The 27,317-nt window shown below is 38.7% G+C and overlaps 1 long non-coding RNA gene across 1 annotated transcript in view; it reads right to left on the reverse strand.

The window, feature by feature from the left end:
• Window positions 1–8,085: 8,085 nt before the first annotated feature.
• The window catches only part of LOC138143271 (uncharacterized), a 28,979-nt gene continuing 9,747 nt past the window's right edge, over window positions 8,086–27,317 (reverse strand). The window contains exons 3-5 of the long non-coding RNA XR_011163652.1: window positions 11,015–11,127; window positions 9,667–9,851; window positions 8,086–8,782 (exon numbers count right to left, since the gene is read on the reverse strand). This is a non-coding gene — a long non-coding RNA (uncharacterized lncRNA). The remainder of the gene's footprint in view (window positions 8,783–9,666; window positions 9,852–11,014; window positions 11,128–27,317) is intronic.

Consider the following 27,317-nt stretch of genomic DNA (forward strand, 5'->3'; position numbering starts at 1 on the left):
AGGTTCATTATTGTCCTTTTTTGATGCTTTCCCCAGTGTCTTGTACTAAAGTATCTCAGGAAGAGTTTATGTGGTGGCATATTTCATAGTCAAATCCACTACTTAACACTCTTCCGTTCTTTCAAATAGATGGCCATACAATTTAACAAACAGATATCATTTTACAAGGTTCTCAACTGTCTTGATGCTTACAAAAGGTCATCACCAACCCAAAAACAATAAAGAAAGGAAAAAGGACCAAAATAAAAAATTAAACTGCTCTTCTGAAAAGGAAACTTACACCCCTTTGAGTTTCCTAGAACATGTGGGCCTCTCCCCACAAGGTTCACCGACCTGGGGTTGACTGTTTCTCTCACTGAGAAAACAAACCCATTTGACTTGGTATCAGTGTAGTAACACTGAACCACTGTCTCTAGGGGTGCTTGCCCTTTCCCTCTCTCACTGATTGCCCCTTCCGCTGCTCTGGCCTCAGTTGGGTATCAAGTGCTACAACAAACCCCCTGGAAAGAGAAGTTGGGTGGGCTGGGGGGATGAGAGTTGGGCAACAAGTTTTTAGTAAATATCAAAAGACAGTAAGGAAAGCCTCCCCTTTCATTTAACCTCTGTTGATGAATTTTCTTTCTTTTAAAACTAAATATATTTTAACCCCTTTAGCAAAATCATTAAGGGAAAATTACTTTCCTACTTAATACTATCTCAAAACCTCTACCTATTAGAGAAACATGTTTCTGTTTCTGAATTAGGCGAAGACAACAGGAAGATTCCCTGTGTAAAAGAGAGTTTCTTGTGTCAGAGGGAAGGATAATCAGATTTCAGAGAAAAAACATGAGATATTTAGAATAAAAGGAGTCTCTTCTGTTTGGTCATCTCTAAAATAACCATAGAGAAAGCAGAATAAAAGATTTTAAAACCTAGTCAAACAAATTTAGGCATAAGATAAGATTTTATCCTTTATGGACCAATGAAAGTTTTATTATCCTTATTCTCTTGCCTTCCTTTTACTTTCTCCTCCTTCCTCCTCCCTCACTCCACCCTCCTCCTCCCTCCCTCCTCCTTCCTTCCTTCTTCCTCCTTCCCCCTTCCCTTCCCTTCCTTTCCCTCTCTCCTTTCTCCTTTCTCTTTCCTCCTTTCTTCTTTCTCCTTTCTCCTATCCTTACCTTTCCCTCTTTTGCGTTGTCTCCCAGTTTTTACTGGGAGTCAGCACTGTGACCAAACACTGGAACACAATTGTTCTTATGGCAGTTAAACAAATCTGATTTATTTCTCACTATAGCGAAAAGATGATTTGACTGGAAGTAGGAGATCTAGATACTTGACTCTGGTACTTACTGCTGTGTTACTTTGTATTAACCTCTGTGCCTCAGTTTCCTCACTTGTAAAATCAAGAGATTGGATTAGATTATCTTCAAGGTTCCTTCCAGTTCTAAATTCCTATGCTTCTACATGATATTTTTAAGAAAAAAAAAGTTACGGGTTGGTGGAGATGACACTGGATTTGGAATCAAAGGTCTTGGGTTTGAATCTCAGTTCTGCCTTTTGCCAACTCACCCAACTTCTCTAGGTCTAGTTCCCCAGTGTAAAATGAGGGGGGAGGAGGTTACTGTAGGAAGTCTAAGGTTCTTTTCAGCTCTAAATCTATTATCTTAGTTTAAAAGGTACCCCACTGGTTTGTTTGCAGGTCACTTCTGGAAAGGGGCCATTTTCGATTTCCATGTTGTCTATCCGCAAGGTGTGTGGTTCACTGCTCATTTCACAATGAATACTCAGGAAATATTTACTCACTGACTGATTAAATAAAAACATGAAAAACATAACCTGCCCAAGGGAAATATTCTAGGAGCTTCCTGAAAGGCTATGTAACCTTAGTATTGGTCTTTTTTCTCTATAGCAGGAACAGGTAACTCTCCGTACTCAAAGGTAGATTGCTGCCATAGTAGCTTTATGACTCACCTTTAGGAGCAAATACTTGTCCATTGTAATTTATTTTTATAGGCTGTAGTGGCAGCAAGCTCAGCAATAATTTATGGCATAGTATGGCATAGTTTAGGGAAAGAGAGAGAGAGAGAGAGAGAGAGAGAGAGAGAGAGAGAGAGAGAGAGAGAGAGAGAGAGATGGAGGAAGGGAGAGATGAGGAAGGGAAGAGAGGGATGGGAAGAGAAGGAGGAGGAGGAGAGAAGGAAGGGGGAAGGAGAAGAGGAGGAAATAAGCATTTATCTAGTGCCTATTATGTACCAGGCATACTAATAAGCACATCTTACAAATATTATCTTATTTGATACAACAACCCTGCAAGGTAGGTGCTATAATCATCACCATTATATAGTTAAGAGAACTGGGGCAAATAGAGATTAAGGGGCTTGACCACACACAGCTAATGTCTGGAACCAAATTTGAACTGAGGTTTTCCTAACTCCAAGCCCAACACTACCTACTGCATCACTAGCAATCCTGTATTTATTAGTAATATGCCTTTGCCTTAAGCAAAGGTGACTCAGGCCATCACAATCCACAGCATGGAAGTAGCTTGGTCTGTCTTAGGACCTTGAAAAAAGATGACCTGGTGGTATCCTAATTGCCATGATTTTGGAGAGGAAGAGGATTGTGCTGGATCAAAGGACTGACCAAGTAACTACTCAAATCAGCAAGTGGCTGGAGGGTAAGGGGAAGATAGAAAACACTAAAAACAAAGGGTAGGGGCAGCTAGGTTGCAGTGCATTGAGCACCGGCCCTGGAGTCAGGAGGACCCGAGTTCAAATTTAACCTCAGACCCTTGACACACTTACTAGCCATGTGACTTTGGGCAAGTCACTTAACCCCAATTGCCCTTCATAAAAAAAAAAGCAAAAAAAAAGAACAAAGGGTAACTGGCAACAGGGGGCAAGTGAGTTACAGAGGAACACTGAGTAGCTGTGCTCACTCCGTTCAGGTGTGCCTCAGTCACATTCTTATGTCTCTACCTTTGATACCAAAGCTAGGATTCCACCTATTGTGTTTGTTTATAGGGTGGCACAATTTTGAACTCTGTATTCATAAAGAACCCATCTATCAAAACACTCATTAAACAGGCCACGAGCTCTACAAGTTTACAATATAAAATAGATTATATTAACACATACATGAATTCCATATTTGCCTGGATAAGCAACAGGAAATCAAGAAAAGTGTACTCTAGAACATGCCACTCACCTCCAGGCAGAGACATGATCAACTCACAATACAGAATGAGATATACATTTTTGGACCTGACCAATAGGGGGATTTGTTTTTCTTGACTATACATATTCATTACAAGAGTTCTGTTTTTCTTTTTTCTTTTTTCCTGATGGGAGAGTAGGGAAGGAGAGACAATAAATGCTTACTCATTGAATAAAGACATTTAAAAAAATTTCTTAAACTAAACAAAAAAGAAAGAAAGCACTAGAAAGAAGGCAGAAGGACTGAGCTATACTTTCAGATCCGCCCTGTACCACTTACTACCTTGGGTTATCTTAAATCATTTAATCACCTGGGCCTCAGTTGATATTTCTGTAAGATGGGGAGAATAAAATAGTGGAAAGTATACTGGATATGGAGTCAGAGGAAGTGGACTCAAAACCCCATTCTGTTCTACTTTCTCCTTGTATGACCTTATGTCACTTTGTGTCTCTTGGTCTCATATGTAAAATGATGGTGTTAGTCTAGATGACTTCTAAAGGTCTTTTCCACTGTAAATCTATGATCCCATGAGGCTACTTGACTTGTTTTAAGGCAGGTGGCTGGAACAGATGATACTTGAAGGTATGTTCCAAGTCTAAGATCTGTGATTCTGTGGGTTCATATGAATGTGTGTGGTAGGGGTGGATGTGAGTAGAGGTGATCATGTCAGAGTTGAGGGGTTCTTATTTGATGACATTGGAAAACTCCACTAAGGTCATAAGTTCATAGGATCCTAGATCTAGAATTTAAAAGAATTTCAGAGTTCATCTAGTCCAGAAGTATCAAACTTGAGGCTTTGGTCTCAAGGGGAAAGAGATTAAAATATAACTCGGAAATGATTAACAAAACAAATAAAAATACATCACAGCATAGATAATGTTAATTTGTGGTTATCTAAGTGAATGAGTAACTTCAGGGATCTGTTTCTAATGGAGTTTGACACTTGATCTTAACACCAACCTTCTAATTTCAAAGCCAAGGAAATTGAAGTCTAGGGAGGGTGACCTGCTCATGGTAGTTATCAGTAGAAGTGGGATTTGATCCCTGGTCCCCCGATGCCAGAGTCAGTACTCCTTCACCAATCATAAAAGGCCACTTGAGAAAATGCATGCTACCGATTACAAGGAAAGTTACATGCATGAAACAGTACAAATGCATCTCCATTGCTGGGGGAAAATGTAGCTCAGTGGTGGGTTGGTTGCATAATCTTTGTTTATAAAGAACATGAAAGATGCAAAAGACTCGAATTCTTCTAGTCTTTCCTCAACCACTTAGTAGCTATTCTATCTTGGGCAGGTCACTGAACTTCTTTGGGGCTCAGGTATTTTATTTGAGAATTCTCAACCTGCTCAAATATAAGCAGCCCCTTAGAATTTTCTTATCCTCACTCGCCCAGGGGCTTGCCCTCTTTAGTACCTACCAAGGCAGCTTCCTTGTCCCATATCCCTGTCCTCTCCCCCATTCTCCTTTCTCTGAGGTCTCCTCCACCTCCATCTTGAGGTTTTTCTTTCCTAAACCTACAAATAGAGCTTCTAGAGGAAGAGAACAAGAACCTTGCTCTTAAGCAGTTTACACACAAGGATGATGAAAACTGTTGAGAGTCAAGTGATAATAGCTCACCTATTGATTCTTGTGTTTTCCCCCAATATTCAGAAATTGTTAGTTACTTTGGTCCCAAAAGGTTTAAATTAAGGTCCTTACTAGGTTCTCGGGTCCGCCTCATTCTAAATCTATTTTCCCCCCCACCGAATCACAGAATTTGAGAGATGAAAGGAACTTCATGGGCCATCCAGGTCAGCCTATCATATAAAGAATCCCTTCTACATCATATCCAAAAGACGGTCACTCAGACTTTTCCTTGAAACCGCCAACGAAAGAGAATGCCAGGTATGGTGGCTCAAACCTGTAATCCCTGCTACCCAGAGGTTAATCTAGTAGTGTGCTTAAGCTTAGGAGTTTTGAACTGCGTGCAATATGGCTAAAGCCAATAGAATGTCCATAATATGTCTGGCACCAATATGGTGAACCTGCAGGTTATTTAAAAGATGGCCCAATTGACCCAGGTCAGAAACAAAGTCAAAGCTTCCATACCAATCAGTATTGGGATTGGAACTATGAATGATTGCTATACTACCAGCCTGGGGGAAATAGGGAGACCCAGACTCAATAAAACAAAAAATTAATAATGATGATAATGATAACAAAGTAGTACAGGGAACCCAACACCTTTCCAAATAGCCCATTTTATTTTAAGATTGCTCTAATTATTAGGAATTGTTATCTTCCTTCAAAGCTCAACTAAGGTAGCCCTTTCCTTCATTCCCTAATCCCCACCCCACCCACCTACTCCATAGATGCTCATACTCTACCCTTCCTAAAATTACTGTGCATTTGTTTTTGTACATGTTATAACCACCATTAACAATAGCAACCTCAGGAAAATGTAAGTTCTTTGAGGACAAGGCAGTGAGGTGGCCCAGTGCATAAGAGTGCCAGATCTGGAAGTAGGAAAGCCTAAATTCAAATCTGGCCTCAGATAATTACTAGCTATGTGACTCTGGGCAGGTCACTTAATGTCTGTTTGCCTCAGCTTTCTCATCTGTAAAATGGGGATAATAATATCTCCTGTTTCCCAAAATTGTTGTGAGGATCAAATGAGATAATAAATGTAAAGGGCCTGGCACGTAGAAAGTGCTATATCAATTTTAACTATTATTATTTTGTCTTTTTATTCTCAATCCCTAACACAGATCTTTAAGCACAGCAGGCCTTTAATACATGTTTGTTGAATTGAGAAATAATCCATGTGGACATAATGTTATAGTTGAACATTAAACCTAGGGATAAGCTAAGTCCCAGTAGAAATGATAGATATTTCAAGGGGATGCATCTAAAATTAAACTAGGGAGGGGTGGCTAGGTGGTGCAGTGAATAGAGCACTGGCCCTGGAGTCAGGAGGACCTGAGTTCAAATCCAACCTCAGAAACTTAACACAAAAACCAGCCGTGTGACCTTGGTCAAGTTGCTTAACCCCAATTGCCCTACCCTCCCCCCTCCAAAAAGCAAAAAAAAAAAATTTAAACTAGGGAAATTGCTGGTTCTTGGGAACCCGATGTGCTCCATGGAGTGGAGCATGCCCAGTGAGATGAAGCCTGAGAAAGCAAAGCTCCCAAGAGGCTCATATCTGGCAAAACAAGGACAGAGGCTTCACTTGTATCAAACGCTGCCATCAGTCCCAGGAGAAGACTATCTTCTTGTTGTAATGTGAACAGGAGATCAAGTATAGTATCAGTACTACAAACTGTTCTAGTCAAACAAGGTAAGGCTCAATTACCTTCATTAATTTTCTAAAGTTTCCAATAGTTACTTGACATCAAAGGTCACAGGCCACTACTAGGTCTGAGGTATCTATTTTCTCTCCCCTCCAACCTGCTCCCATCAAATATGGCCAGAATGATGGAGCTCACAAAGGAGAGGGGCAACCAAGCAACTCCCCTTGGGCTAAAAAAAAAATCTCCTGAGATTTCTCTCACAGTGGGAAAAATTACTAGCCAGTTAAATTCGAGTCTAGGAAAATAGGTTTTAGTATCTCACCTGACAAAAAAAAATCTGAAATAAAAGACTTATGCTGAAAGGAAGAGCATAGTTCCCATACGTTAGTCTATTCAATAACATTCACACATATTTCTTTAGGAGACAAGGATGTAATCATTGTGGATATGAATTTCATTCAAATCAATTCCTTCCTACCCCTTCCCAAGAGAATATAAGTACTTTGGAAGTAGGAACTCTATGTCTCTCTGTCTCTGTGTCTGTCTGTCTTTACATATACATCTCTGTGTCTCTTTGTCTCCATCTCTCTCTATACACATATATATGTATACATGTATATATTTATAGTATATTTGTGTGTCTCTCTGTCTCTCCATCTCTGTCTCTATATTCCCCCTCCCCCCTTTCCTTCTTTCCCTTTGTATCCCCAGTACATAACATAACATTGATACTGCACTTGATCTCCTGTTCAAATTACAAGAAAGATAGTTTCCTGAGACCAATGGCAGCATTTGATACAAGAGGCACCTCTGGACCTCCGTTGCCAGACATGACCCTTATGAGAGCTTTGCTTTGTTCCTAATTCATGTTTCTTCTCACTGACCAGGTTTCACACATAGTAAGCACATTAGAAGGTGGGATTTTTTTTTGTTTTGGTATTTTTTTTGGAGGGGGGAAGGCAAGGAAATTGAGGTTAAGTGACTTGCCCAAAGTCACACAGCTAGTTACGTGTCAAGTGTCTGAACTTGGATTTGAACTTGGGTCCTCCTGATTTCAAGGCCAGTGTTCTATCCACTGTGCCACCTAGCTGCCCCTAGTAAGCACATTAGAGTAAGTCCCTAATAAACTCTTGTTGAATTTCATTAAATTGAACTCAGTTCAGTTCAATTCAAAGTATGCACTGAATATCAACTATGAACCCAGTACTGCAAATGGCAATATAAACTTTGTAGAAGAGCCACCCTACATCTCTGTTTATCTATATATGTTCTTTTAAAATATATGGGGAGGACATTATCAGTTTATTCTCTGAAGGTGGATAGCAGGCTTCATCATGAGTATCAGAGTGCTTACAGTCTCAGGGAGAGGGGAGGAGAGGGAGAACAGGAGGGATAGAATTTGAAACAAAATTTTTTTAAAAAAGTTTAAAAATTGTTTTAACATGTAATTGGGGGAAAATACAATAATATATTAAAATATATGGGGAGAAAAAGGAAGACTAAGAGTCTCCCCACTCCATCATTGTTACTTGTTCCTCAAAGGTTTTTTCCTTAATTATAAACAGGTGTCTATAGACATACATGCTAACAAACATACCTATCACCCATGTTTTAATTAAGCCCTGTGTGCTGACATGATGGACCTAGGTGTAGTTCGGGGCAGGGGTGGAGTCTCACAAAATTTCTTTCATTTATACCATCATAGGATATTAAGCCTCCTAAAAATGCTTCATTTCAGTTTCTCAAAAAGGTCCACAGACTACTAAAACATGGGCTATAGGATAAATTTTATTTAATTTGTACCCCCCAAAAATGTAGAATAGATTTATGTCTGAGTGTCCCAGCCATCAGGAGAGCTCTCCTCCCCTTTCTGGAGGGTGTCAAGGAATGTTCTTCTCTTGGGCCTCACCTTCTTTAGGGAGCTCTGCAATCCACCTCTACAATTCACAGTCCCAGCAAAGAGACAAGTCCAGTGTCCACACTGTGGTTCTTTGTTACTCTTTCTTACTTGGCTTACTGGCATAGGTGGTTCCTCGATATGCTGATTTCGAGTGCCAGCCAAGTCCAGGTCCTCAGTGTTTGCTCCATCCTACCATATATATATGTCACCATTTCAACCTTTCCATCTGGCACCAGTTCCTTATTCCTTGTGGTGGTTTCTTGAAGAGGCCTCATGAATATTCAGGTCTCCATCTAGGTCCTATGTACAACTTGACCTCTCTCTCTGTCTCTCTGTCTCCGTTTCTGTCTCTCTGTCTCTCTCTCTCTCTGTCTCTCTCTCCTCAGGTTTCATATTCTCTTATGTACAGATCCTCCTAAGAATTAAAAACAGGTTACAGATGTTATTTGTGCAAGAGTCCAGCTTTTAAAACTTTCTGGAAGTTTCATAAGTTAGTAAAGAAAACAATTGTAGGACCCAGTAGAGTATAATGGAAAGAGTCATGGATTTATAGCTTGAAGAGTTTTATTCAAATTCTAGTTCTACTTATTATTGATTATCAAGGCCTTTAACTTCTCTAGGACTCTGTTCATTCTTCTGTAAAATGACAGTTCTAAACTACTTGATGAAGGAGGTCCTGTCCAGATCTAAATCCTAAGAACCCATTTGTTAATTTCAAGTGGTCTCTTAGAAAGGGGTTTTGAGTGAATCAGAATCTGACAGCAAAAATTATTCTTTTCTTATTGGAAAAGAACCATTACTGAAGATTTACACTGACCATGTACCTACACAGAGAGTTAGAGTTTTTCATTCTTTTTTTTTTTTTACCAAGCATTATGGTACATAAAGCCAGGTTCTCTCATGTGCAAAGAAATAGATATAAGATCATCAAATAGCAAGAATGCTTATTGAGAGTGATTAAAAAACAGATAAACACTTTCACTTTGATAAGTGGTAAGAAAGTTATAATAATCTCATGAAAGTTCAGATAAAAGTTAACTGCAACTGCAAGAGTTTTTGATGTCATACTTCTCCAAAGCTCTAAAATTTCAGAGTGAAAACCAAGAATTGGATCTCTATGGCTCCATGAATGTTTGATTATATCCTTAATTGCTGGGGGGAGGGGGTTGTGGTGGCAAAGAACTGGAAATCAAGGGGATGCCCATGAATTGGGGAATGGCTAAATAAGTTGTGGTATATGAATGTAATGCAATACTATTGTGCTATAAGAAATGAGGAGCAGACAGACTTCATATTTACCTGGAGAGACTTATACAGATGATGTGGAGTGAGAAGAGTAGAACCAGGAGAAATTTGTACACAATTACAGACACAACGTTTGTGTGATGACCAACTTTGATAGACTGGACTCTTCTCAGCAATGCAGGATTATAAGACAACTCCAAAAGACTCATGATGGAAGATGTTTACATTCAGAGAAAGAACTGGAAAGAACAAAGTTTGAATGCAGACTGAAGCAAACTACCTGCTCTCTTTCTTTCTCTTGTTTGGTTTTGTTTCCTCTTTCCCATCGTTCATTCCATCCAAAACAATCCTTCTTTATAACCTGATTAATGTCTAATGTGAAAGTATTTGCAGATCCTATATTTGATTGCATGCTGCCATGGGGTGGGGAGGGGAGTGGGGGCAGGGAAGAGAGGGAGGGGGAGAAAATTTGAAACTCAAGGGATTGTGGAACTGAATCTTGTAAACTAAAAGTAAACAAACAGATTAATAAAGAAAAAAAAAAAGAAAACCCTCCTTCCCAAAACAAACCTTATAATAGTTTTATGTGTATGTTTATGTGGTACAAGTTATCTCCCCGTGTTAAGATGTAAATTTCTGGGCTAAAATAAAATAAAATTACAAATGTCTGTGCCGTGGCCAATTATGGCTATTTGGGTGGATCGATGTTAATCGTTCAGACTTTGATGATGAGATAAGTAAAGACACAAGTATTTAAAGTAATAATTTCAAATACAGAAGAAATATAAACATGACAATAGGTATTTATCTGTAGTCAGAAATGTTTGGATTTGGATTTATTTCTAGTGATCCTAATCTACAGTGTGTCATGTGTCACCAACTATTGAAACTAATGGTTCCTGGTTCCTGAAAATTATCACGGCATTTACAGACAAGAAATGGTACAGCAAACTTAAAAATAAAACAGTTTTTTAAAGCAAAAACTAAAGTGATGAACTGAAACAATTTGGTTTGTCAAAGAGGAAAGGAAAATTGTTGAGAACCATTTTATCAAAGGAATTGTCAATCCAATATTATTGCTAATTATAAAACTTTATATATATATATATATATATATATATATATATATATATCAAACAATGACATCTTACTGCCATTTTTCTGCCATGCAACTTCTGCCCTCTTGACTTCTCCCATTTTCAACTCCCATTCTGGGACTGTGCTGATTGGTGAGAGCTCAGAACACTGAATTGACATCAGCCACCCAATCATTCAATCTTCCTGCCATGCCAAATACCCTCTCTGTCCCTTTTGTTTCTTATCCTGGGAAGAGTAATGCAATCAATGCTACCATTGCTTCTGGAAAAGGCACATCATCCAGTTGCCTCATGGTTCCACTTACGATTCATGCCAGTATGCCCTTTCCTGTGCACAACTTCCATATATGTCTTCTGCATTAGAATGTAAGCCTCTGTTTCTCTTTTGTAGTTTTATCTCCAGAGCTCAACATGGTCCCTGAAACATAGTAAGAATTTAATAAATACTTTCATTCACTCATTTTTATTAAGTTGTTTATAATGTTAGATTTGAAAAAAAATTGATTTAAAAATATAAGACTGACTCCAGGCCCTGCACTTTATCCACTATGCTACCTAGCTGCCCATATAAATGCTAGCTGTTATTATTATTAAAATTAATACCTAAAGCAATCTTAAAGAGGAAACCAAGAGAAGATGTCATGAAAAGATGATACATATCCTGAGTGGGAAAAAGCATAAGGGGAAAGGGGCATAGGAAACATTAGCACATAGGAAACATTTCATAAATGCTCTCTCTCTCTCTTTAACATTTGTTAGCAGTAGTCAAATTTCCATGCAATGGTATTTTTCAAACTTTAAAGTGCAATGTAAATGTTATTAATTTACTGTTGTTATAATTAAGCATTTATTTAGCTAGATTTCACCTACATAACCATATTAGTGGAGAGACCATTCAGTATGATTTACCCTGGACTGTGCCCTATAACCTGATTATAAAGTTTATCATAAATGCTTAATATTAGCCCACAGCTTTGAAACACAATTACAATTTCTTGTCTCACCTGCTGAACATTGAGCAATGAGAATAGAAGATTTTAGAGAGGTGTTTACACTTCTTCAAGGGATAATATGGCATTAATAACTTGCTAACACATTAACCTTATCATCCACAATTGTGACTTGTGTGTGTTTTTCTCCATCTTCATTCAGTAGCACGTGTAGGATGTAAGGGAAAGTGAAGTGGCACAGCAGATAGAAGTCAAGAAGGTTCATCTTCCTGAAATCAAATCTTGCCTCAGACATTTATTAGTTGTGTGTCACTTAAGTAAGTCACTTAATCCTGTTTGCTTTAGTTTGCAAAATGAGCTGGAGAAGGAAATGGCAGGCCACTCCAGTTATCTTTGCTAAGAAAACCCCAAATGGGGGTCACAAAGAATCAGACTCAACTGAAACAACTGAATAGTAGGGAAAACCATTAAGACAAAAGCTATCAAGGCAAACATTTCCTGACAGATCCAGTTTATTCAGAGAAAAAGAAAATATAGATTTGAGTGACTCTGAAACTATGTCCAAAGGCATTATCAATGAGCATGGGGAATTTAGCCTGGGTTTTAAAAAAATGCTATAAAGAGTTTAACCAGGAAAGGAGTGTCAACACTTTGGTGTCATTCCAACTTCAAACAAGCCCTTCAGTCCATCAGTCAGAAAAGAACTGTAGCTTGTCAACATGTACTTGAAGGAACAAGGCTACCTTCAAATGACTTCTAGTAGGCCTGAATGGACCAAACTGAATCAGTGATGAGGAACTTTAGACAAGAGTCTAGTTTCACTTAAAAAGTAAAGAGGATAGAGAGGATCACAGAAAGTAAAATGGATAATTTTGATGACACAGAGTTTTAAAGATGTTTGCACAAAAATCAATGCAGCTAAAATTAGAAGAGAAACAGTCAACTGGGAGGGAAAATCTTTGCTGCAAGTTGCCCTGATAAAGGTCTCATTTCTTAGGTAGGAAACTGATTCAAATTTGTAAGAAAAAGAACCACTTGCCAAATGATAAATGGCCAAAGCACATGGATAGTTTTCAAAGGGAGAAATTTAATCTCTAATTTCTCAAATGTTATACTGCTTTTGGACTTCTTTGAACTTCTCCATCACACCTTCCTTCTTCAGGAAATTCTCATCATTGGGAAATCTTATCCTGCAAGATTCAATCAGCTTTAGCATTCACATCTCATCAGTATATTTTGTCCCTCTGGAGAGCAGAGACATTTAAGGAGGAGGCCCAAAACAGTCTTTTCACCATTTCCCACCAGGTATACTACTTTTGAACTTCTTCAGATTCCTCCATCATGCCTTCCTTCCGCAGTAAAGTCATCATAGGGAAATCTCATCATTCTGAGAGATCACATCAGCCTTGGTACACACAACTCATTACCTTCTGCCCTGGCTCCCTCTAATTGGAGGGCATAGTGGAACTCCAGACCCTCTACTTAAGGAGGGCACTCAAGCCAGTCATCTCCTCATTTCCCATTCAGCTGAATGCATCTATACTTTTCCTACCCCTCACCCATTTCAGCTTCCCTTTTCCTGTTTTCTTCCTCAATTAGATTGTAAGCTGGGTGAGGAAAGGGACTATCTTTCTTTTTTATTTGTGCTTGTATCCACAGCACTTAGCACAGTGCTAAGCACTTAATAAATATTTATTGACTAAGCTATCATTAGCTGTATAAAAAAATACTCCAAATCACTAATAATAAGAGAAATGCAAATTAAAGTAACTCCGAGGTTTCATTTGACACCCATCAGATTGACATAATAGTCACAAAAGGAAAATGACAAATGGTGGAGGGGCTATGGAGAAACAGGTATGTTAAGTCACTTTAGTAGAACTATAAACTGATCTAGCCATTCTGGAAAGCAATTTGGATTATGCCCCCAAAGTTATTAAATTCACTTTTTGACCCAGGACATCACTACTCGTTTTGTAACCCAAAGAAGTTAAAGAAAGAGGGAAAAAAACCCCTATGTACAAAAATATTTATGGCAGCTCTTTTTGTGATGGCAAAGAACTGGAAACTAAGGGGTGTCAATCAGGGAATGATTGAATAAATAACACTATGTAAACATAATGGAATACCATTGTGCTGTGAGAAATGTTGAAAGAGATAGTTTTACAGAAACCTGGGAAGACATGTAAGAAATGATACAAATTGAAATTAACAGAACCAGAAAACAATTTATACAATAACAATATTGTAAAGACAAACAGCTTTGAAAGATTTTAGAACTATGATCATTGGTATTGCCAACCATAATTCCAAAGGATTCATGATGAAATATACTACCCATCTCCTGGCAGAGAGGTGATCGACTCAGAGTGAAGGTTGAAACATATATTTTTTGGCTAAAGCCAATGAAGAAAGTTGTTTTGCTTGACCATACATATTTGTCACAAAGGTTTTGCTTTCCTTTCTTTTTTATTGGGGGAGGTATTAGGAAGATAAATTTTTGTTAATTTTTTAAAAATAAAATTTAACAAATAAATAATTGCCTTGGAATGATTCAGCAACTTGAAAACAAACACAAAAACAAGGAGAAGTATGGAGGGAGAATGGTACTTAGACTTGGGTGGGTTTAGGAAAAAAAAAAACTAGGAAAGCCTTGAAGCCAAGATAGAAAGATACCCTCTCATTCTTACTTCTTTAACTCCACCCAGTACAGACTTCCTCTCTGTGACTCAGGGATATCCACAGATCAGAACTCTGGCTTTTTCCATAAGTAAGAAGTAGAAGACCACAGTAACTTCCCTTAGGGAAAAACTGTACACATTAAAGGCATCTTGCAAATGCACACATGAGATAAAAATGTTGCTCAGCAAAGCTAGAGATAACTTTCCTATAAATCATCCAGGAAGTTCCTAGGAAAACCCTTCGGCTGCATAAGAAAAATAAAAACTAGAAGCTGGAGCCTGGAATTAGCAGGCAACATTCTTTTGAATTAGGGACATCACCAAAATCAGAAGAAATGACAGGTCTTATTTTTATATTGACACTGAATTCTGAGTCACTACATCTTCTGAAGTTCTGAAGTATTCTGCTTGCTTTTCCCCTCCACTAAAGATGCCCAGAAGAATAAATTTCCTTGATAGGTTGACACAAAGTCACTCCCCCAACCCCTCCAAGGGCCTTAAGCCATCTCATCTACCCCATTTCCTCACATATCAATGGGTAGAACCATTTTGCTAGTCACTTCCACAGTTGAAACTATAAGAATTTACTCTACCCCCAGTGTCTGGTAAAATTCTGCATTCTCTTATTATTGTTATCAGATGAAAATCCAATGCTACTGCTGCCTTCTGCTAAATTTAGAACATAAAACACTGGCCATAATTCTTGCCAAAGGATCTCTGCCAGCAGTAGGCACAAACATCATTTGAAACACTCAGTCTGGGATTTCTCCAGTTCTGGCACTGTCAAATGAAAATTTGCAACTTTAACAAAGCAATATTTTAGAATAAGCCCCCAGGTACAAAGTAGTGGAGAGAGCTCTAGAGAAGGAATCAGAGCTAGGTTTATGTTTCCCCTCTGCTATTGACTGGTTGTATGGCCTTGGACAAGTCACTTCCTTTCCATTGGCCTCAGTTTCTCATCTATAAAAATAAGTGATTGTACTTTTTGTCCCCTGAGGTTCTTTTCAGCCATAACAGTCTTTGGTTCAGTGAGTCTGTGGGAGGACAAATCATTTTACTGATGTCTTACTCCTACCGGTGACTTACTCTGAAGATTCCTGCAACAAAAATTGTCCTCAAGGAAATACATTGAAAAATGAATGACCGTAATTCAATAGCTAACAAAAGAAGAAACAGATCATGGGTGTCATGCTTGATGCCCTAACTGTTTTCTCACTGGAGCTTAAAGAGCTGAGGCTTGTAATAAGAGTTCCCCCCCAGCACCTCTAATGCTCAGCCTGCCTACAGGGGAAGAGGTGGTTGGCATTCCAGAAGCAAATTCTGCTGCACAGGTAGCCTAGCATACCCTTCATCTGTCCTAAAATATATAGATTAATTTCAAGGGGCCCAATCAGCTACTGTTTCTGGACACATGGTGAAAAACACTGTGATCTAAGCCAAAGGTCCCCCTGTGTAACCCTCTACCTTCTTCCTCTCAGACCCTAGAGCTTTTCTGAATTATACCCTGTGGTCCTCCTGAGGTGGAGGGAAGGGAAATGGAGGAAAAGAAAAGAGATGGATTTGGGAGCCTCATGATTGCTCCCTATGCCATGGATTATGGTAATTTGGGTTGAAAGGAAAGAATACAGTTTTCTTCCCCATTGGGTACCACTTTCTGCTGGGGATAACCTATTTTTTTTCAAAGGAACTGATGAGAAGACAGGAGATGAAGAAGGAAAAGGGGAGGGAAGAGGGTGAGAGAAGAGAAGTTACTATTATCTACACAAGTATTTATTAAATGTCTATTATATTCAAGATGCTGTGTCAAGTAATGGCAATTACAACTATTAAAAAAAGACATAACCTTTGCCCAGGAATATAATACAGATTGCTGTGCACTGACATTCTCTGAGCCAGAGCTTTTAACTATTTCTTTTAAGCCTATCAGATGTTCTTATCACCTCTAAAGCGTGAAAAAATGGAGTTACTAAGGCAGAAAAGATTGGACTTACATTGCAATCGCTCTTAGAGCTTCAGGGCTCTTTGCTGATTGACCCAGGCTTTTCTCAAACTGCTTCCTCCTAATCAGATCTTGAGGGTGGGAGCAGAGGTGCAGGGGGGGGGGGCACACAAAGAAATTGGAGAAACTTTGATCTGCAAGTGAATACACACACACCACACACACACACACACACACACACACACACACACACTCACACATCCTGTGTCCTAGTACAACGGTAAAAGAACTGGATGTGGAGTCAGAGGAGCTGTGTTTGAAAACTAACCTTATCATGTAGATCCTGTGTGACCTTGGCAAGTTAATTTCTCTTTCTACCATTCATTTTTTATCTGTAAAATGGAAGGTGAGTTCTAAGGGTCATTCCAACATTGAAAGAGAGGATCCTTCAGGTTTCCTCAATGCTCAGCAAGTTGGAGACTTAGGTAAAATAGACTCATCTGAAATTCATGGAAGAGAGAGGTAGCTGGTAAAGGGATGGGGGGGAGGGGTTGGCTGGCTAGGGTAGCAGGAAGAAAGTGCTTGGAGAACCCTGTGTTTGGATTCTGAGGAACTTGTCCTTTTTCATTGAGGTTTACAGACCCTGGGTTCTTTGAGATCCTGAATTGTTTCTAGAGTCTCCTCAGTGGTCATATCCATTGATTAAATGCTCACTATAAACACAGCCTGGGTGTAGTCCTAGAAGATAGCTGGCTGGAGTTAGGACTCTGGTCACAACCATTGTCACAGCAAGCCACTGCCTCCACAATCTAAGGCCTCAGTTGTTTCAAGAGAACATCAGGAGGAACCAGCCCTAGAGTCAGTCAATCAGAAAATAAATATTTGTTCAGCGCTTACAACTTACCAAGCGCTTTTCTAAGTACCAGGAACACAAAGAAAAAACAAAAAGCCCCTACTCTCTAGGAGCTCACTGTCTAAAGGAAGAGACAACATGCAAAGAACTATGTATAAATAAGCATATACAAGATAAATAACAAATAATCAAGAGGAGGAAGGCAATTGAATTATGAGGTCGGGGTGGGAGTGGCGAGAAGAGAAAAGCTTCCTGTAGAAAGTGGGATTTTAACTGGAACTTAAAGGAAGCCAGGAGGCAGAGGTGCTGAAGGACAGCACTCCAGGCATGGGGGAAGTCAGACATGTGGAAGCTTCAGCTGGTACAGGGTACTAAGTCTGGCAGTTAGATGGCAATGGATAGAGCGCAGCGCCTGGAATCAGGAAAACCTGAATTCAAATCCAGCCTCAGACATTAGCTGTATGACCTTAGGCGAGTTCCTTAACCTCTGTTTGCCTCAGTTTCCTCATCTGTAAAATGTGGATAATAACAGCACCTACTTTGCAAGGTTGTTGCCAAGATCAAATGAGATAATAATTGTAAAACACTTAACACAGTGCCTGGCATATAGTAAACACTATATGAATGTTAGCTATTATTATTATCATTACTACCACTGCTATTACTACTACTACTATTACTACCACTCCTACTGTAACTACTACCAGTAATAAATTGAAGCAGCATTTTCAGCAGACTATCTCAGCAAGACTCTGAAATCCACATTGGCTTCTCATGATGACATCTGCATGCCATACCATTGACTTTCAGATGATGCTAACCAGAACAAGACCAGGTCAACTTAGAGATAAAGGTATTTGCATAGCTGTTAGACAGACCCAAGGACCTGGCCCCTGCTAATGTTGTTGGAGTCTGTAGAAAAGGTGGGGCATATCTGGGAATGCTTCATGTCTGGACAGTATAGCTTCCTAATTGCTATTAACCCTGACCTGCTACCTTTTGGAGCCAAATACTAAAGTTTTAAAATTGGCCAGACCATAATAAAGAGAACAATTTATATCATAACAATTACATTGTGAAAGACAAACAAATTTGAAAGACATAAGAATTCTGATCAACACAATGATACACTATGATTCCAGGGGTCCAGTGAAAAATGCTCCCTACCTCCCAACAGCGAGACCATGGCCTCAATATGCAGAATGAGACATATTTTTGGACATGGTTAATAAGAGAATTTGTTTTGCTTCTCTATACATATTTGTTATAAGGGTTTATTTTTCTTTTCAGGTGTGGGGAGGAGGAAAAGAGAAGGAAGAAAAATAAAAACTTAATTGACAAAATAAATTAACTTTAAAAAGGGAAAAAATCAGAAGGAAGCCACACAGGAAAAATAAATCAGCTTGTCCAAGGTAATTTCCGGGGCTGTTATTATAAGCTAATGGTTCACTTTTCTCTTTATTATTACTACTTTAATCTTTACTATTTTAATCAGAGACCCCATTCTTCTCACTCCCCATGGCCCTAAGGATACACAGTTCTTGCTTTTTAATCTAAAACATATATAAAATAAAATTGTATATCTCCCCACTCCAAAGGGAGGAAAAAAACACACAAAATGAACAAACAGTGGTTTGTATGACTGGAGACCTGACCTGGTTTTCACTACAAATGGTAATCCTGCCCATGAATACCATCTGTCCATTCAAAGCTGCCATGCCAAATCATATCTTCAGGGCTTAGTTTTAATACTCACATGATTGGGTGCCTCATGCCTCTGAATCACAACATCAAATGATTTACTCAATGGCATGTGGTTTGGATTTTTTTTTTTAATTTCTTACTCTCTACCACTCCTTTCCAAGGTTCCCAGGGGACTGAGGCAGCTGGGCTTGGTCTTGGCCTCTTCTGGAGCATGGCCTATCTGCTGGTTTTGGGGGGGGAGGGAGGTTGTTCTAGAAGCTTGATTTCTTGCTCGGAGTGTTAGTGACACTCGATTATTAAGGTTAGTGAACCTTACCAAGGGTCCTATGGTAGTGAAGATGGGAATTACAGGGTGCTGCCAAACAAAGACTCCTTTCCTGTTCACTTTGTCAGAGAGGTACATGGCATGCCGGTGCATAGGCTACGTATCTTAACTGCTTATTCCTGTTGCATTGCTTTTGGGGGTGAGGGGTGAGGGGAAGGGACACAGAGGGCAAAATTAGTCTACAAATTCATTAATTCATACATACATACACACACATATAATCTTCCCTTTGGAATGTAAGTTCCTTGTTGGCAGGGAGCATTTTGTTTTTGTTTCTGTATCCCTAGTCAGTATGTAATACAGCATCTGGTATATAGTACATGTATAATCCCAGTCCCAAAGCCCAAGGGTATGAGACTCTCTCCTTATTGGTGGAGATCAGTGTCCAACAAGACCCATACCCATGGGCTTTGGGACTGGAGTTATACATGCTTAATAAATGAACTGAATTGAAAACATTACCCAGACCTCAAAAACAAATTTATTCTATAATAATAGCTAACATTTATATGTCTACAAAGCACTTTACCTACATTATCTCATTTGATCCTTACAACAGCCCAGCAAGGGAGAGGCCATTATTGCCCCCATTTTATAGATGAGAGGCAGAGCAAGGTTAATCCATTTGCTCAGCTAGTAAGGGTCTGTGACAGAATTTGAACTCAGGACTTCCCAACTCCCAGCTGAGCATAGTATTTACCACGCTAGCTATGTGCTTCTTCCTAAATAGCTCCTTTAGTAGAGCACAGTAAGGAGAAAGAACACCAGACCTGGAGTCAGGAGAAAGCTGAAGTGGAATACTGACTCTGATACTTATTAGCCATTTGACCTTTGGTAAGTCACTTAACCTCTCTAATCCTCAGTTTCCTCATCTGTAAAATGTGAGTGGCTAGGTGGTGCAGTGGATAGAGCATCAGGCCTGGGGTCAGGAAGACTCATCTTCCTGAGTTCAAGTCTAACCTCAGATACTTACTAGCTGTGTGACCCTGGTCAAGTCACTTAATCTTATTTGTCTCCGTCTCCTTATCTGTAAAATGATCCAGAGAAGGAAATGGAAAATCATTCCAGTATCTTTGCCTCCCCCCCAAAAAAACCCATCTAAATGGGGTCACGAAGAGCTGGAAATGACTAAAATAACTAAACAACAACCAAATGTGAATAGTAATACAGGTACCTATAGCACAGTGTAGCTGTGAGGCTCAAATAAGATAATGTGTATAAAGCATTGTGCAAAACTAAAAATTACATACAAGTGCCAGTTATTATTTGTCATTGTTTTTATCTGCCAGGACACAGAGATGTGCATGCTCTAGGACAATGAGTCCCAACTTTTTAAAGAGTAAGGACCTCTTTTTAATGTCACAAATTTTCCTAGCCTTCCTTGTAATCATAGTTATAATATTGTGTTTGAATTTATTGATTAAGAAAATACAAGGTGACAAAAAAATTTTCTGGGAACTCAGTGATAATTTTACAAACCCCAAACATACATTTTGGGGGGGAAAGCATATACAGTTATCTCTTCCACATTGTAACTTCCCTATCACAATATTCATGTGATATATCATGATCCTGATATTCAATATATCATGGATCAGCATAAGAAATTAAATGGGAATTTGGGGGAGTTTTGTGGAAGCCGCCAACAACACTCGAAGGCCAGCAGATGGCACAGAAAAAGTTTAGAAACTCAGAGATGCATAAAATATATGTATAGTCTTGTGTTATGTCAATATTTTATCTTTTAATACCATAATAATTCAAACTTCTTCTCTGATATGAAAGGAGGGCCAAAAACTGGGGTGCTATCTTCGAAACTTCTGCAATGCGGAAGGGATAACTGTGCAAACAAATGCACACATTTAGAAAGTAGTAAGCCTTTGGGTATAGTGCCACACATCTACAATCCTTACTACCCAGGAGGCTGGGGCCAGTGGATTGCTTGAGCTTTAGAGTTCTAAGCTAAAGTGAACTGAGGTTATTGGGTGTCCACACTGTCTGACACCAATATGGTGAGCTCCCAGAAGAATAATAGTAAAACATATTAATAAAGATAGATTTATCCAGTCTATTGAAAAATGCTAGAAGAACACCCTCCTACATACATGTGCTGCGTCCTGGTCTGATAGTGACCTAGGTTTCTTTGGTAGGCTTGTGCTAGGTGGGGGCTCCTTCAAGAGAAAACTGCTGGGAACCTCTAGGCACTTATGACTCCTTGAGGGCAGAAGTGGTCACATTTCATCCTGGCAGCAGCAATAGCCAAGGCTCAGGAAGAAGGGTGTAGTGGTGTTGACAAAAGCCTTTCCTGCATGTACTACAGGTCATTTGTAAGTGAAGTGTTCATAATCGGGGAACAGCCTGTACTATAAAAGTCTGATAAAATGGTTGGCTTATAGGAAAAGTCTAAGCAGTATTTCACAACTCTAGATCTATAAAGGGCTTCCAATATATATTATCTGTGGGACAGACAATACTTTTTTCTTTAATACTTTTTTTTTACTTTTCAGTAATTTATTGTTTTATTTAAATAATATTTTATTTTTCCCTAATTACATGTAAAAACAAATTTTAACATTTGTTATTTGTTTGGTTTTTAAAGTTTTGAGTTCCAAATTCCATACCTCCCTCTCTCTCCTCCCCATTCCCTGAGATGATAAACAATTTGATATGTTATTTCTTCTACAATTTTGAGAATGGTTTGGGAAATGGGGGATGTTAGATTTAGAATCAACAGACCTGGATTCTAGCTCTGGTTCTGTCCATCCTCTTATTCCACCTGTATGAACTTGGATGTATAATTTCACCTCTCTATGCCTTGATTTCTTTATCTGTAAAAAAATAAGGGGGTGGGTCTAGATAAGAGATTCTTAACCTGAGCCAGTGAACTGGTACTGTTGTTTTAATTTGATTTCTTTGTGATTTTATATATTTTATTTGATGCATTTAAAAATCTTATTTGGAGAAGGGGTCCAAAGTCTTCACCAGCCTGCAAAGGGGAACCATAGCACAAAAACAAGGTTAAGAACCTCTGGTCTCAATAATTTCTAGGATTTCTTTACTAGGATGCCTGTAATTTTGGTACAATAAAATTTAAAGGTTATGAAGTTGGAAGTTGGAATTGTAAAAGCAATTCCACATATGTCAAACTGACTTAAAAGTTCCCTGTACTTTTCTGTTCTCCCTGTCTCTTTATGCCCTGCTCTACCTTTTCTCCTTTGCCTAGCAGAATGTCTATAGAAACTGGCTAAGAAGCCCTCAATTCACAGTGAATATTACCCAGGGTACTAATGAGCACAAAAAGGCCACAGGAACTGTGAGAACAACTCCCCCACATTCAGTTGCAAAGTCTGCAGAGACAGAAAAACACATTTTGTTCTACCCTGCCATGCTAATGCTGGAGAACAACAATGGAAAACATAAGAGGCACATGGAAGAACAAAAATCCTATTTAAGGGTGTCTCTGTGTGTGTATGTGTGTGTGTGGAATATGATTCTGATCATTGTTTTATATATACATAAATTCCTTTTTTCTTGTTTTCCTTCTTCTAAACTTAAATAGATGTATGATCTCATTAATGGTATCCATTAGAATATAATCTCCTCAAGGGTAGGACTGTATCCCTTTTGACTGTGCATACTCAGCACTTAGACATAAAAGATACTTTAATGAATGCTTGTTGATTAATTGATGGATGCAGATTCCCCCTCCAGTGATACAGATTCCAACTCATTCACACCTTCTCATCTATTACAACTCTTGCCCTTGTCCTTTCAGTAATCCTCCACAGAGTCAACTCGATATGAGAGGGGCTCTCCTCTAGTTCTCGTGACATTTGATGGATAGGAAGAGAGAGAGCATGTAGGATTTCTATGATCATTATCATGATCGACTTACTTCTTTTTTTGTAGCAATGCATCTCTCTAATAATGTCCTTTATGCCTCTTTTCCAGAACAATGCTTTGTTGCAAATAATGCTGCAGTCAACTCACAAATACCTGATATCTCTTCATTGCCCTTTGGATAACCCACATCTCTAAACTGCCCTGTATTTATTTTGTATTATATGCATGTTTATAGTGATAATCATTAAATATATATTTTTTTATCAAAGTCTGAATTAGTCAAATAGACTGCTTGGCCTTACTTTAAAATGCTTCTTTCTGTGTCAGGGACTCCAGAGACCAGATAAGGCTAAAAGTGGGATTTCCCCTTATCTTGGGACATACTCCTTGTGGGAGGAGCCTAATGGACCCAACAGCTTCTTTGTTCTCTGAGTTTACTCAGAGAATATCTCTTCCCCCAGAGAGGGCTAACTTAAGAGCATTCTTTCTTCTAAGAATACGACTTCAAACCTAAGATATTATCTTGAATAATGGGACCTTTTCTCATCTTTCTATTTTGTGGGGCATGTATTAGGTTATGGCATGTTGATGACAAAGAAAACACAGATGTTCCAGGTTGACACCTTGTCAATTCCTTGTAATCATAAATTTTTACCCTGAATTAGGCTGGCTCTAAAACATATTTAAACCTTTTCATTTTCTTGTTCATCAGTTAGGAACTAGCTCTCCTAACTCCTTGTACCAGTTCTCTAACTTAAGGAAATAGGAATAAATGATGTAATTGTATATTACTATTTGTTTGTCTTCTTTAGCCAAACTTTTTAATAGGTCAACAATAGTTATTTGTATAAAATATATTATCTCTTCTGATAGAACATAAGTTCCATAGACAGACAGTCGGACAGGAAGACCATTTAATAGGTGTTTATTATATGCCAGGCATTGTGCTAAGCACTAGGGATACAAACAAAAGCAAGCAAGACAGTCCCTGTCCTCATGGAACTTCCATTCTAATAGAGAAAAACAACAAAAAAAGGGGAGGTGAGGGGGCAGAATATACATGGAACAGCATAATATGGAGCGGGTCCCAAGTAGCATGGCATCCTGGACTCCGTCAAGATAAATCAAAAGTTGACCTATCAGAATCAAGGGACACTGTTGGCAGTCCAGATTGCAGGTTATGAGTCAATGTTCCAAGTACAGCCAGCATAACTGAAGCAGGCTGGGAGACGAGCAGGAACTATTTCTTCTTTTTTGTTTTTATATCCCCAGCATCTAGCCCAGTGTATGACACATAGTAAGTGCTTAATAAATGTTTGTTGGTTGATTAAATTTTTGGAAACTATGATTACCTGACTCATGGACATAAACCATAGAAAAATACCAGAAAGGATTTACCTTTATTTCACTAGGAAGGCTGGAAGATATTTAAAGCAATGAGTAATTTCCCAAAGGCAATCCAATTTGGTCTCTTATTCTGGGCCCAGTTCGCTGTCCAGCTGCAGTATCTGTACAAGACATATATACCAAAGGCACATATGCTATGCCAACAACTTATGATAGGCTGGACAACAATCATTCATTATCCATTTGTTTTGTTTTGTTTTTTCTTTTCTGTGTGGCTCATTAGTTCCAAACTCTTTTGAGTAATTATAGAATTCATTTTGGAGGCTCTTAACATTTCCAGGACCTTCAACTCCTAATTTTTCTCTATTGGAGTTTTCCCGTTATTCCAGTTAGCTTTAGTTCTTTTCCTTCTGGTGTTCTCTTTCTCTGTCTGTCCTCTAAGTAAATCTTTCTTTGTCATCTGAGTCAATGTTCCTTAAACTTTTCTTCCAAGAAAATATTCACCTAATCATATCCCCAAATTTTCAGGTGTCAGAAAACTCTAGTATCTGTCAACACTGGGAAAGGAAGACCAAAAAACAGCTTCCACTCTCTCCACCTGTCCCTGGAGCCATATTAGTATTTAGATTTATGGACTAGGAGAGGAGGTGAGGTTTTCATTTAGCAACTTTACTAATTTATTTCATCACTAGATTCTTGACGACCAGGTGTTGATTTCTCTTCCCCCTACCACAGACATTCATAAAGACCACCTGCTAAAGTGTGCTTCTGATCTCTTTTGGTGAAGGGAAGATTTTTGAAGTATTAAAAGAAGAATTGATTTTTTCAATCTTTCACTTTGTTTTGTAGACCTGAAATTAAGGTTTAAAGTGGGTGATTGCCATAGGATAGGATTATTTGAGTGGACTGGGGGAAGATTGCCCTGACTACCAATGTGTTCCTTTCATAAACTCATTGTGAGAAGGTATTGTTTCATTCTTTGTATTTGTATTCCCAGGTTCTAGCATAATGCCTGGCACACTTAAGTAGATACTTATTAAATACCTGTTTGCTTGGTTGCAACATCACGTGAAATGTTGCCATTAGAATCAGAGGTTTTAAGACCTGAAGTGAACCTTGGAGGGCATCTAGTCCAGAATAATTCCTCTGAGTTAACATGCATCCTTTTTTACAACATAAATTTACCTCTGGGAAGGGACAACATATTAAGCTAGTATTGGTCATTCAAACTTTAGGGTACACTAGCTTGCCAGTTCAGTTTCTTCTTCAACAGCCAGATTGGAGCAGGGAATGGCATCCATAATGGAAAAGGAAGGTGATGTAATTTTGAAACATGCGAAATTGCCCAAGGAGATTCACAGTGAGCAACATGAGAATGCTGGATATTCTGGATAAGTGGGGAAAGACTACCAAAAGAGGGAAATAGGACACTGAAAGAGGGGATAGAAAGCATCCCCTTTGACATTCCTTGTCCTTTTCACAGTTTTGTCTTTGGCTGGCCATGATAGCACCAACTGAATTCTCTATACACATAAACCTATACATATAGCTTGCAAACAAGGATCTTAGATTAAGTGAACAAAATGAGACTGCTTGGCCGTGTATGCCTTCGACATCTAACAAGGTTCTAAGGGTCTCTTTTCTGCTTTTATGTCCTAAGATTCTTCCTGTAAGCTTCACAGTCAGGACTTCAGTTCTTTCACAAGACCACTAGATACCACTTCCTTCTCTTCTCTCCTTTCCCACCTACCGTTCTCTGCAAATACCTAACATTTTTTTCCTCTAACTACATTTTGGCTATAAATTTCTCAGAAAAACCACAATGGACCTTGCAGATTACACTAGTTATTTAAATGTTATACTGTAGTATTGCTAATGTCCTCCAGCAATTAGATGCATCTCTCCATCCATCCAAGTTAAATCAAGTTATGTCATTTATTAAGTGCCTACTATGTGCTAGGTACTGTGCTAAACACTGGAGATACAAAGAAAGGCAAAGACAGTGTCTACCCTCAAGGAGCTAGCCGTTTTATGGGGGAGATAATATGCAAACAACTGTGTACAAACAAGATACATACAAGATAAATTGGAGATGATAGCAGGGGGAAGAAACTAGCATTATGGGAGAGCAAGGAAGACTTCCTCTAGATTTGGGATTTTAGATGAGGCTTTGAAGAAAGAAAGCTAGGGAAGCAAGAAGGCAAAAATACGGAGGAAGAGAATTTCAGGCATGGGGGATAGCCAGTGAAAAGGTACAGAGTTAGGAAATGGAGTATTTTGATTGGGGAACAGCAAGGAGGCCAGTACTATAAAGTACATGGAGGGGAGTTCATATTCATTCATTTAAACCCATTCTATATATAAAGTATTAAAACAGGGCATAGAAACTAAGACCATCAAGATTTAGTCCTTGTCCACCACTACTTCCCAATCTTCTCTATGTCATGCTCCTCTCCCCCATTCCACTTTCCAACTCTGTCTCCTGAGAACAATAATCAAATCAAAACTACCATTCCCAGTAAATTGCCTAATTACTCCAGTCACCATTCTCTGACTTCCCTTTCCAAAACATTCTTCCTTTACCTCCCAGTCCCTAATCAGTGCTATAATCCCTTATTAGAATATTAATTCCTTGAGGGCAGACTGTCTAGATTGCTTTAATTTTATTCCCCATCATTTAGTACAATCTGACATGTAATAAGAATTTTAAAAATTCTTTCTTTTTTCTTTCTCTTCCTTTCTCTTTTTTCTTCCTTCTTGTCCTTTTATTTTCCTTCCTTCTTCCTTTCCTTTCCTTCTTTTCTTTTCCTTCCTTTCCTTCTTTTCTTTTCCTTCCCTTTCTCTCTCTTTCTCTCCCTCTTTCTTTCCCTTTCTCTCTCTCTTCCTTTCTCTCTTTCTCTCTCTCTTTCTTTCTTTCTTTCTTTCTCTCTTTCTTTCTTTCTTTCTTTCTTTCTTTCTTTCTTTCT

The sequence above is a fragment of the Petaurus breviceps genome, unplaced genomic scaffold, assembly GCF_028583685.1.
Source record: "Petaurus breviceps papuanus isolate PSGF00001 unplaced genomic scaffold, PetGlider_PUasm1.0 90633, whole genome shotgun sequence".
Classification (NCBI taxonomy): domain Eukaryota; kingdom Metazoa; phylum Chordata; class Mammalia; order Diprotodontia; family Petauridae; genus Petaurus; species Petaurus breviceps.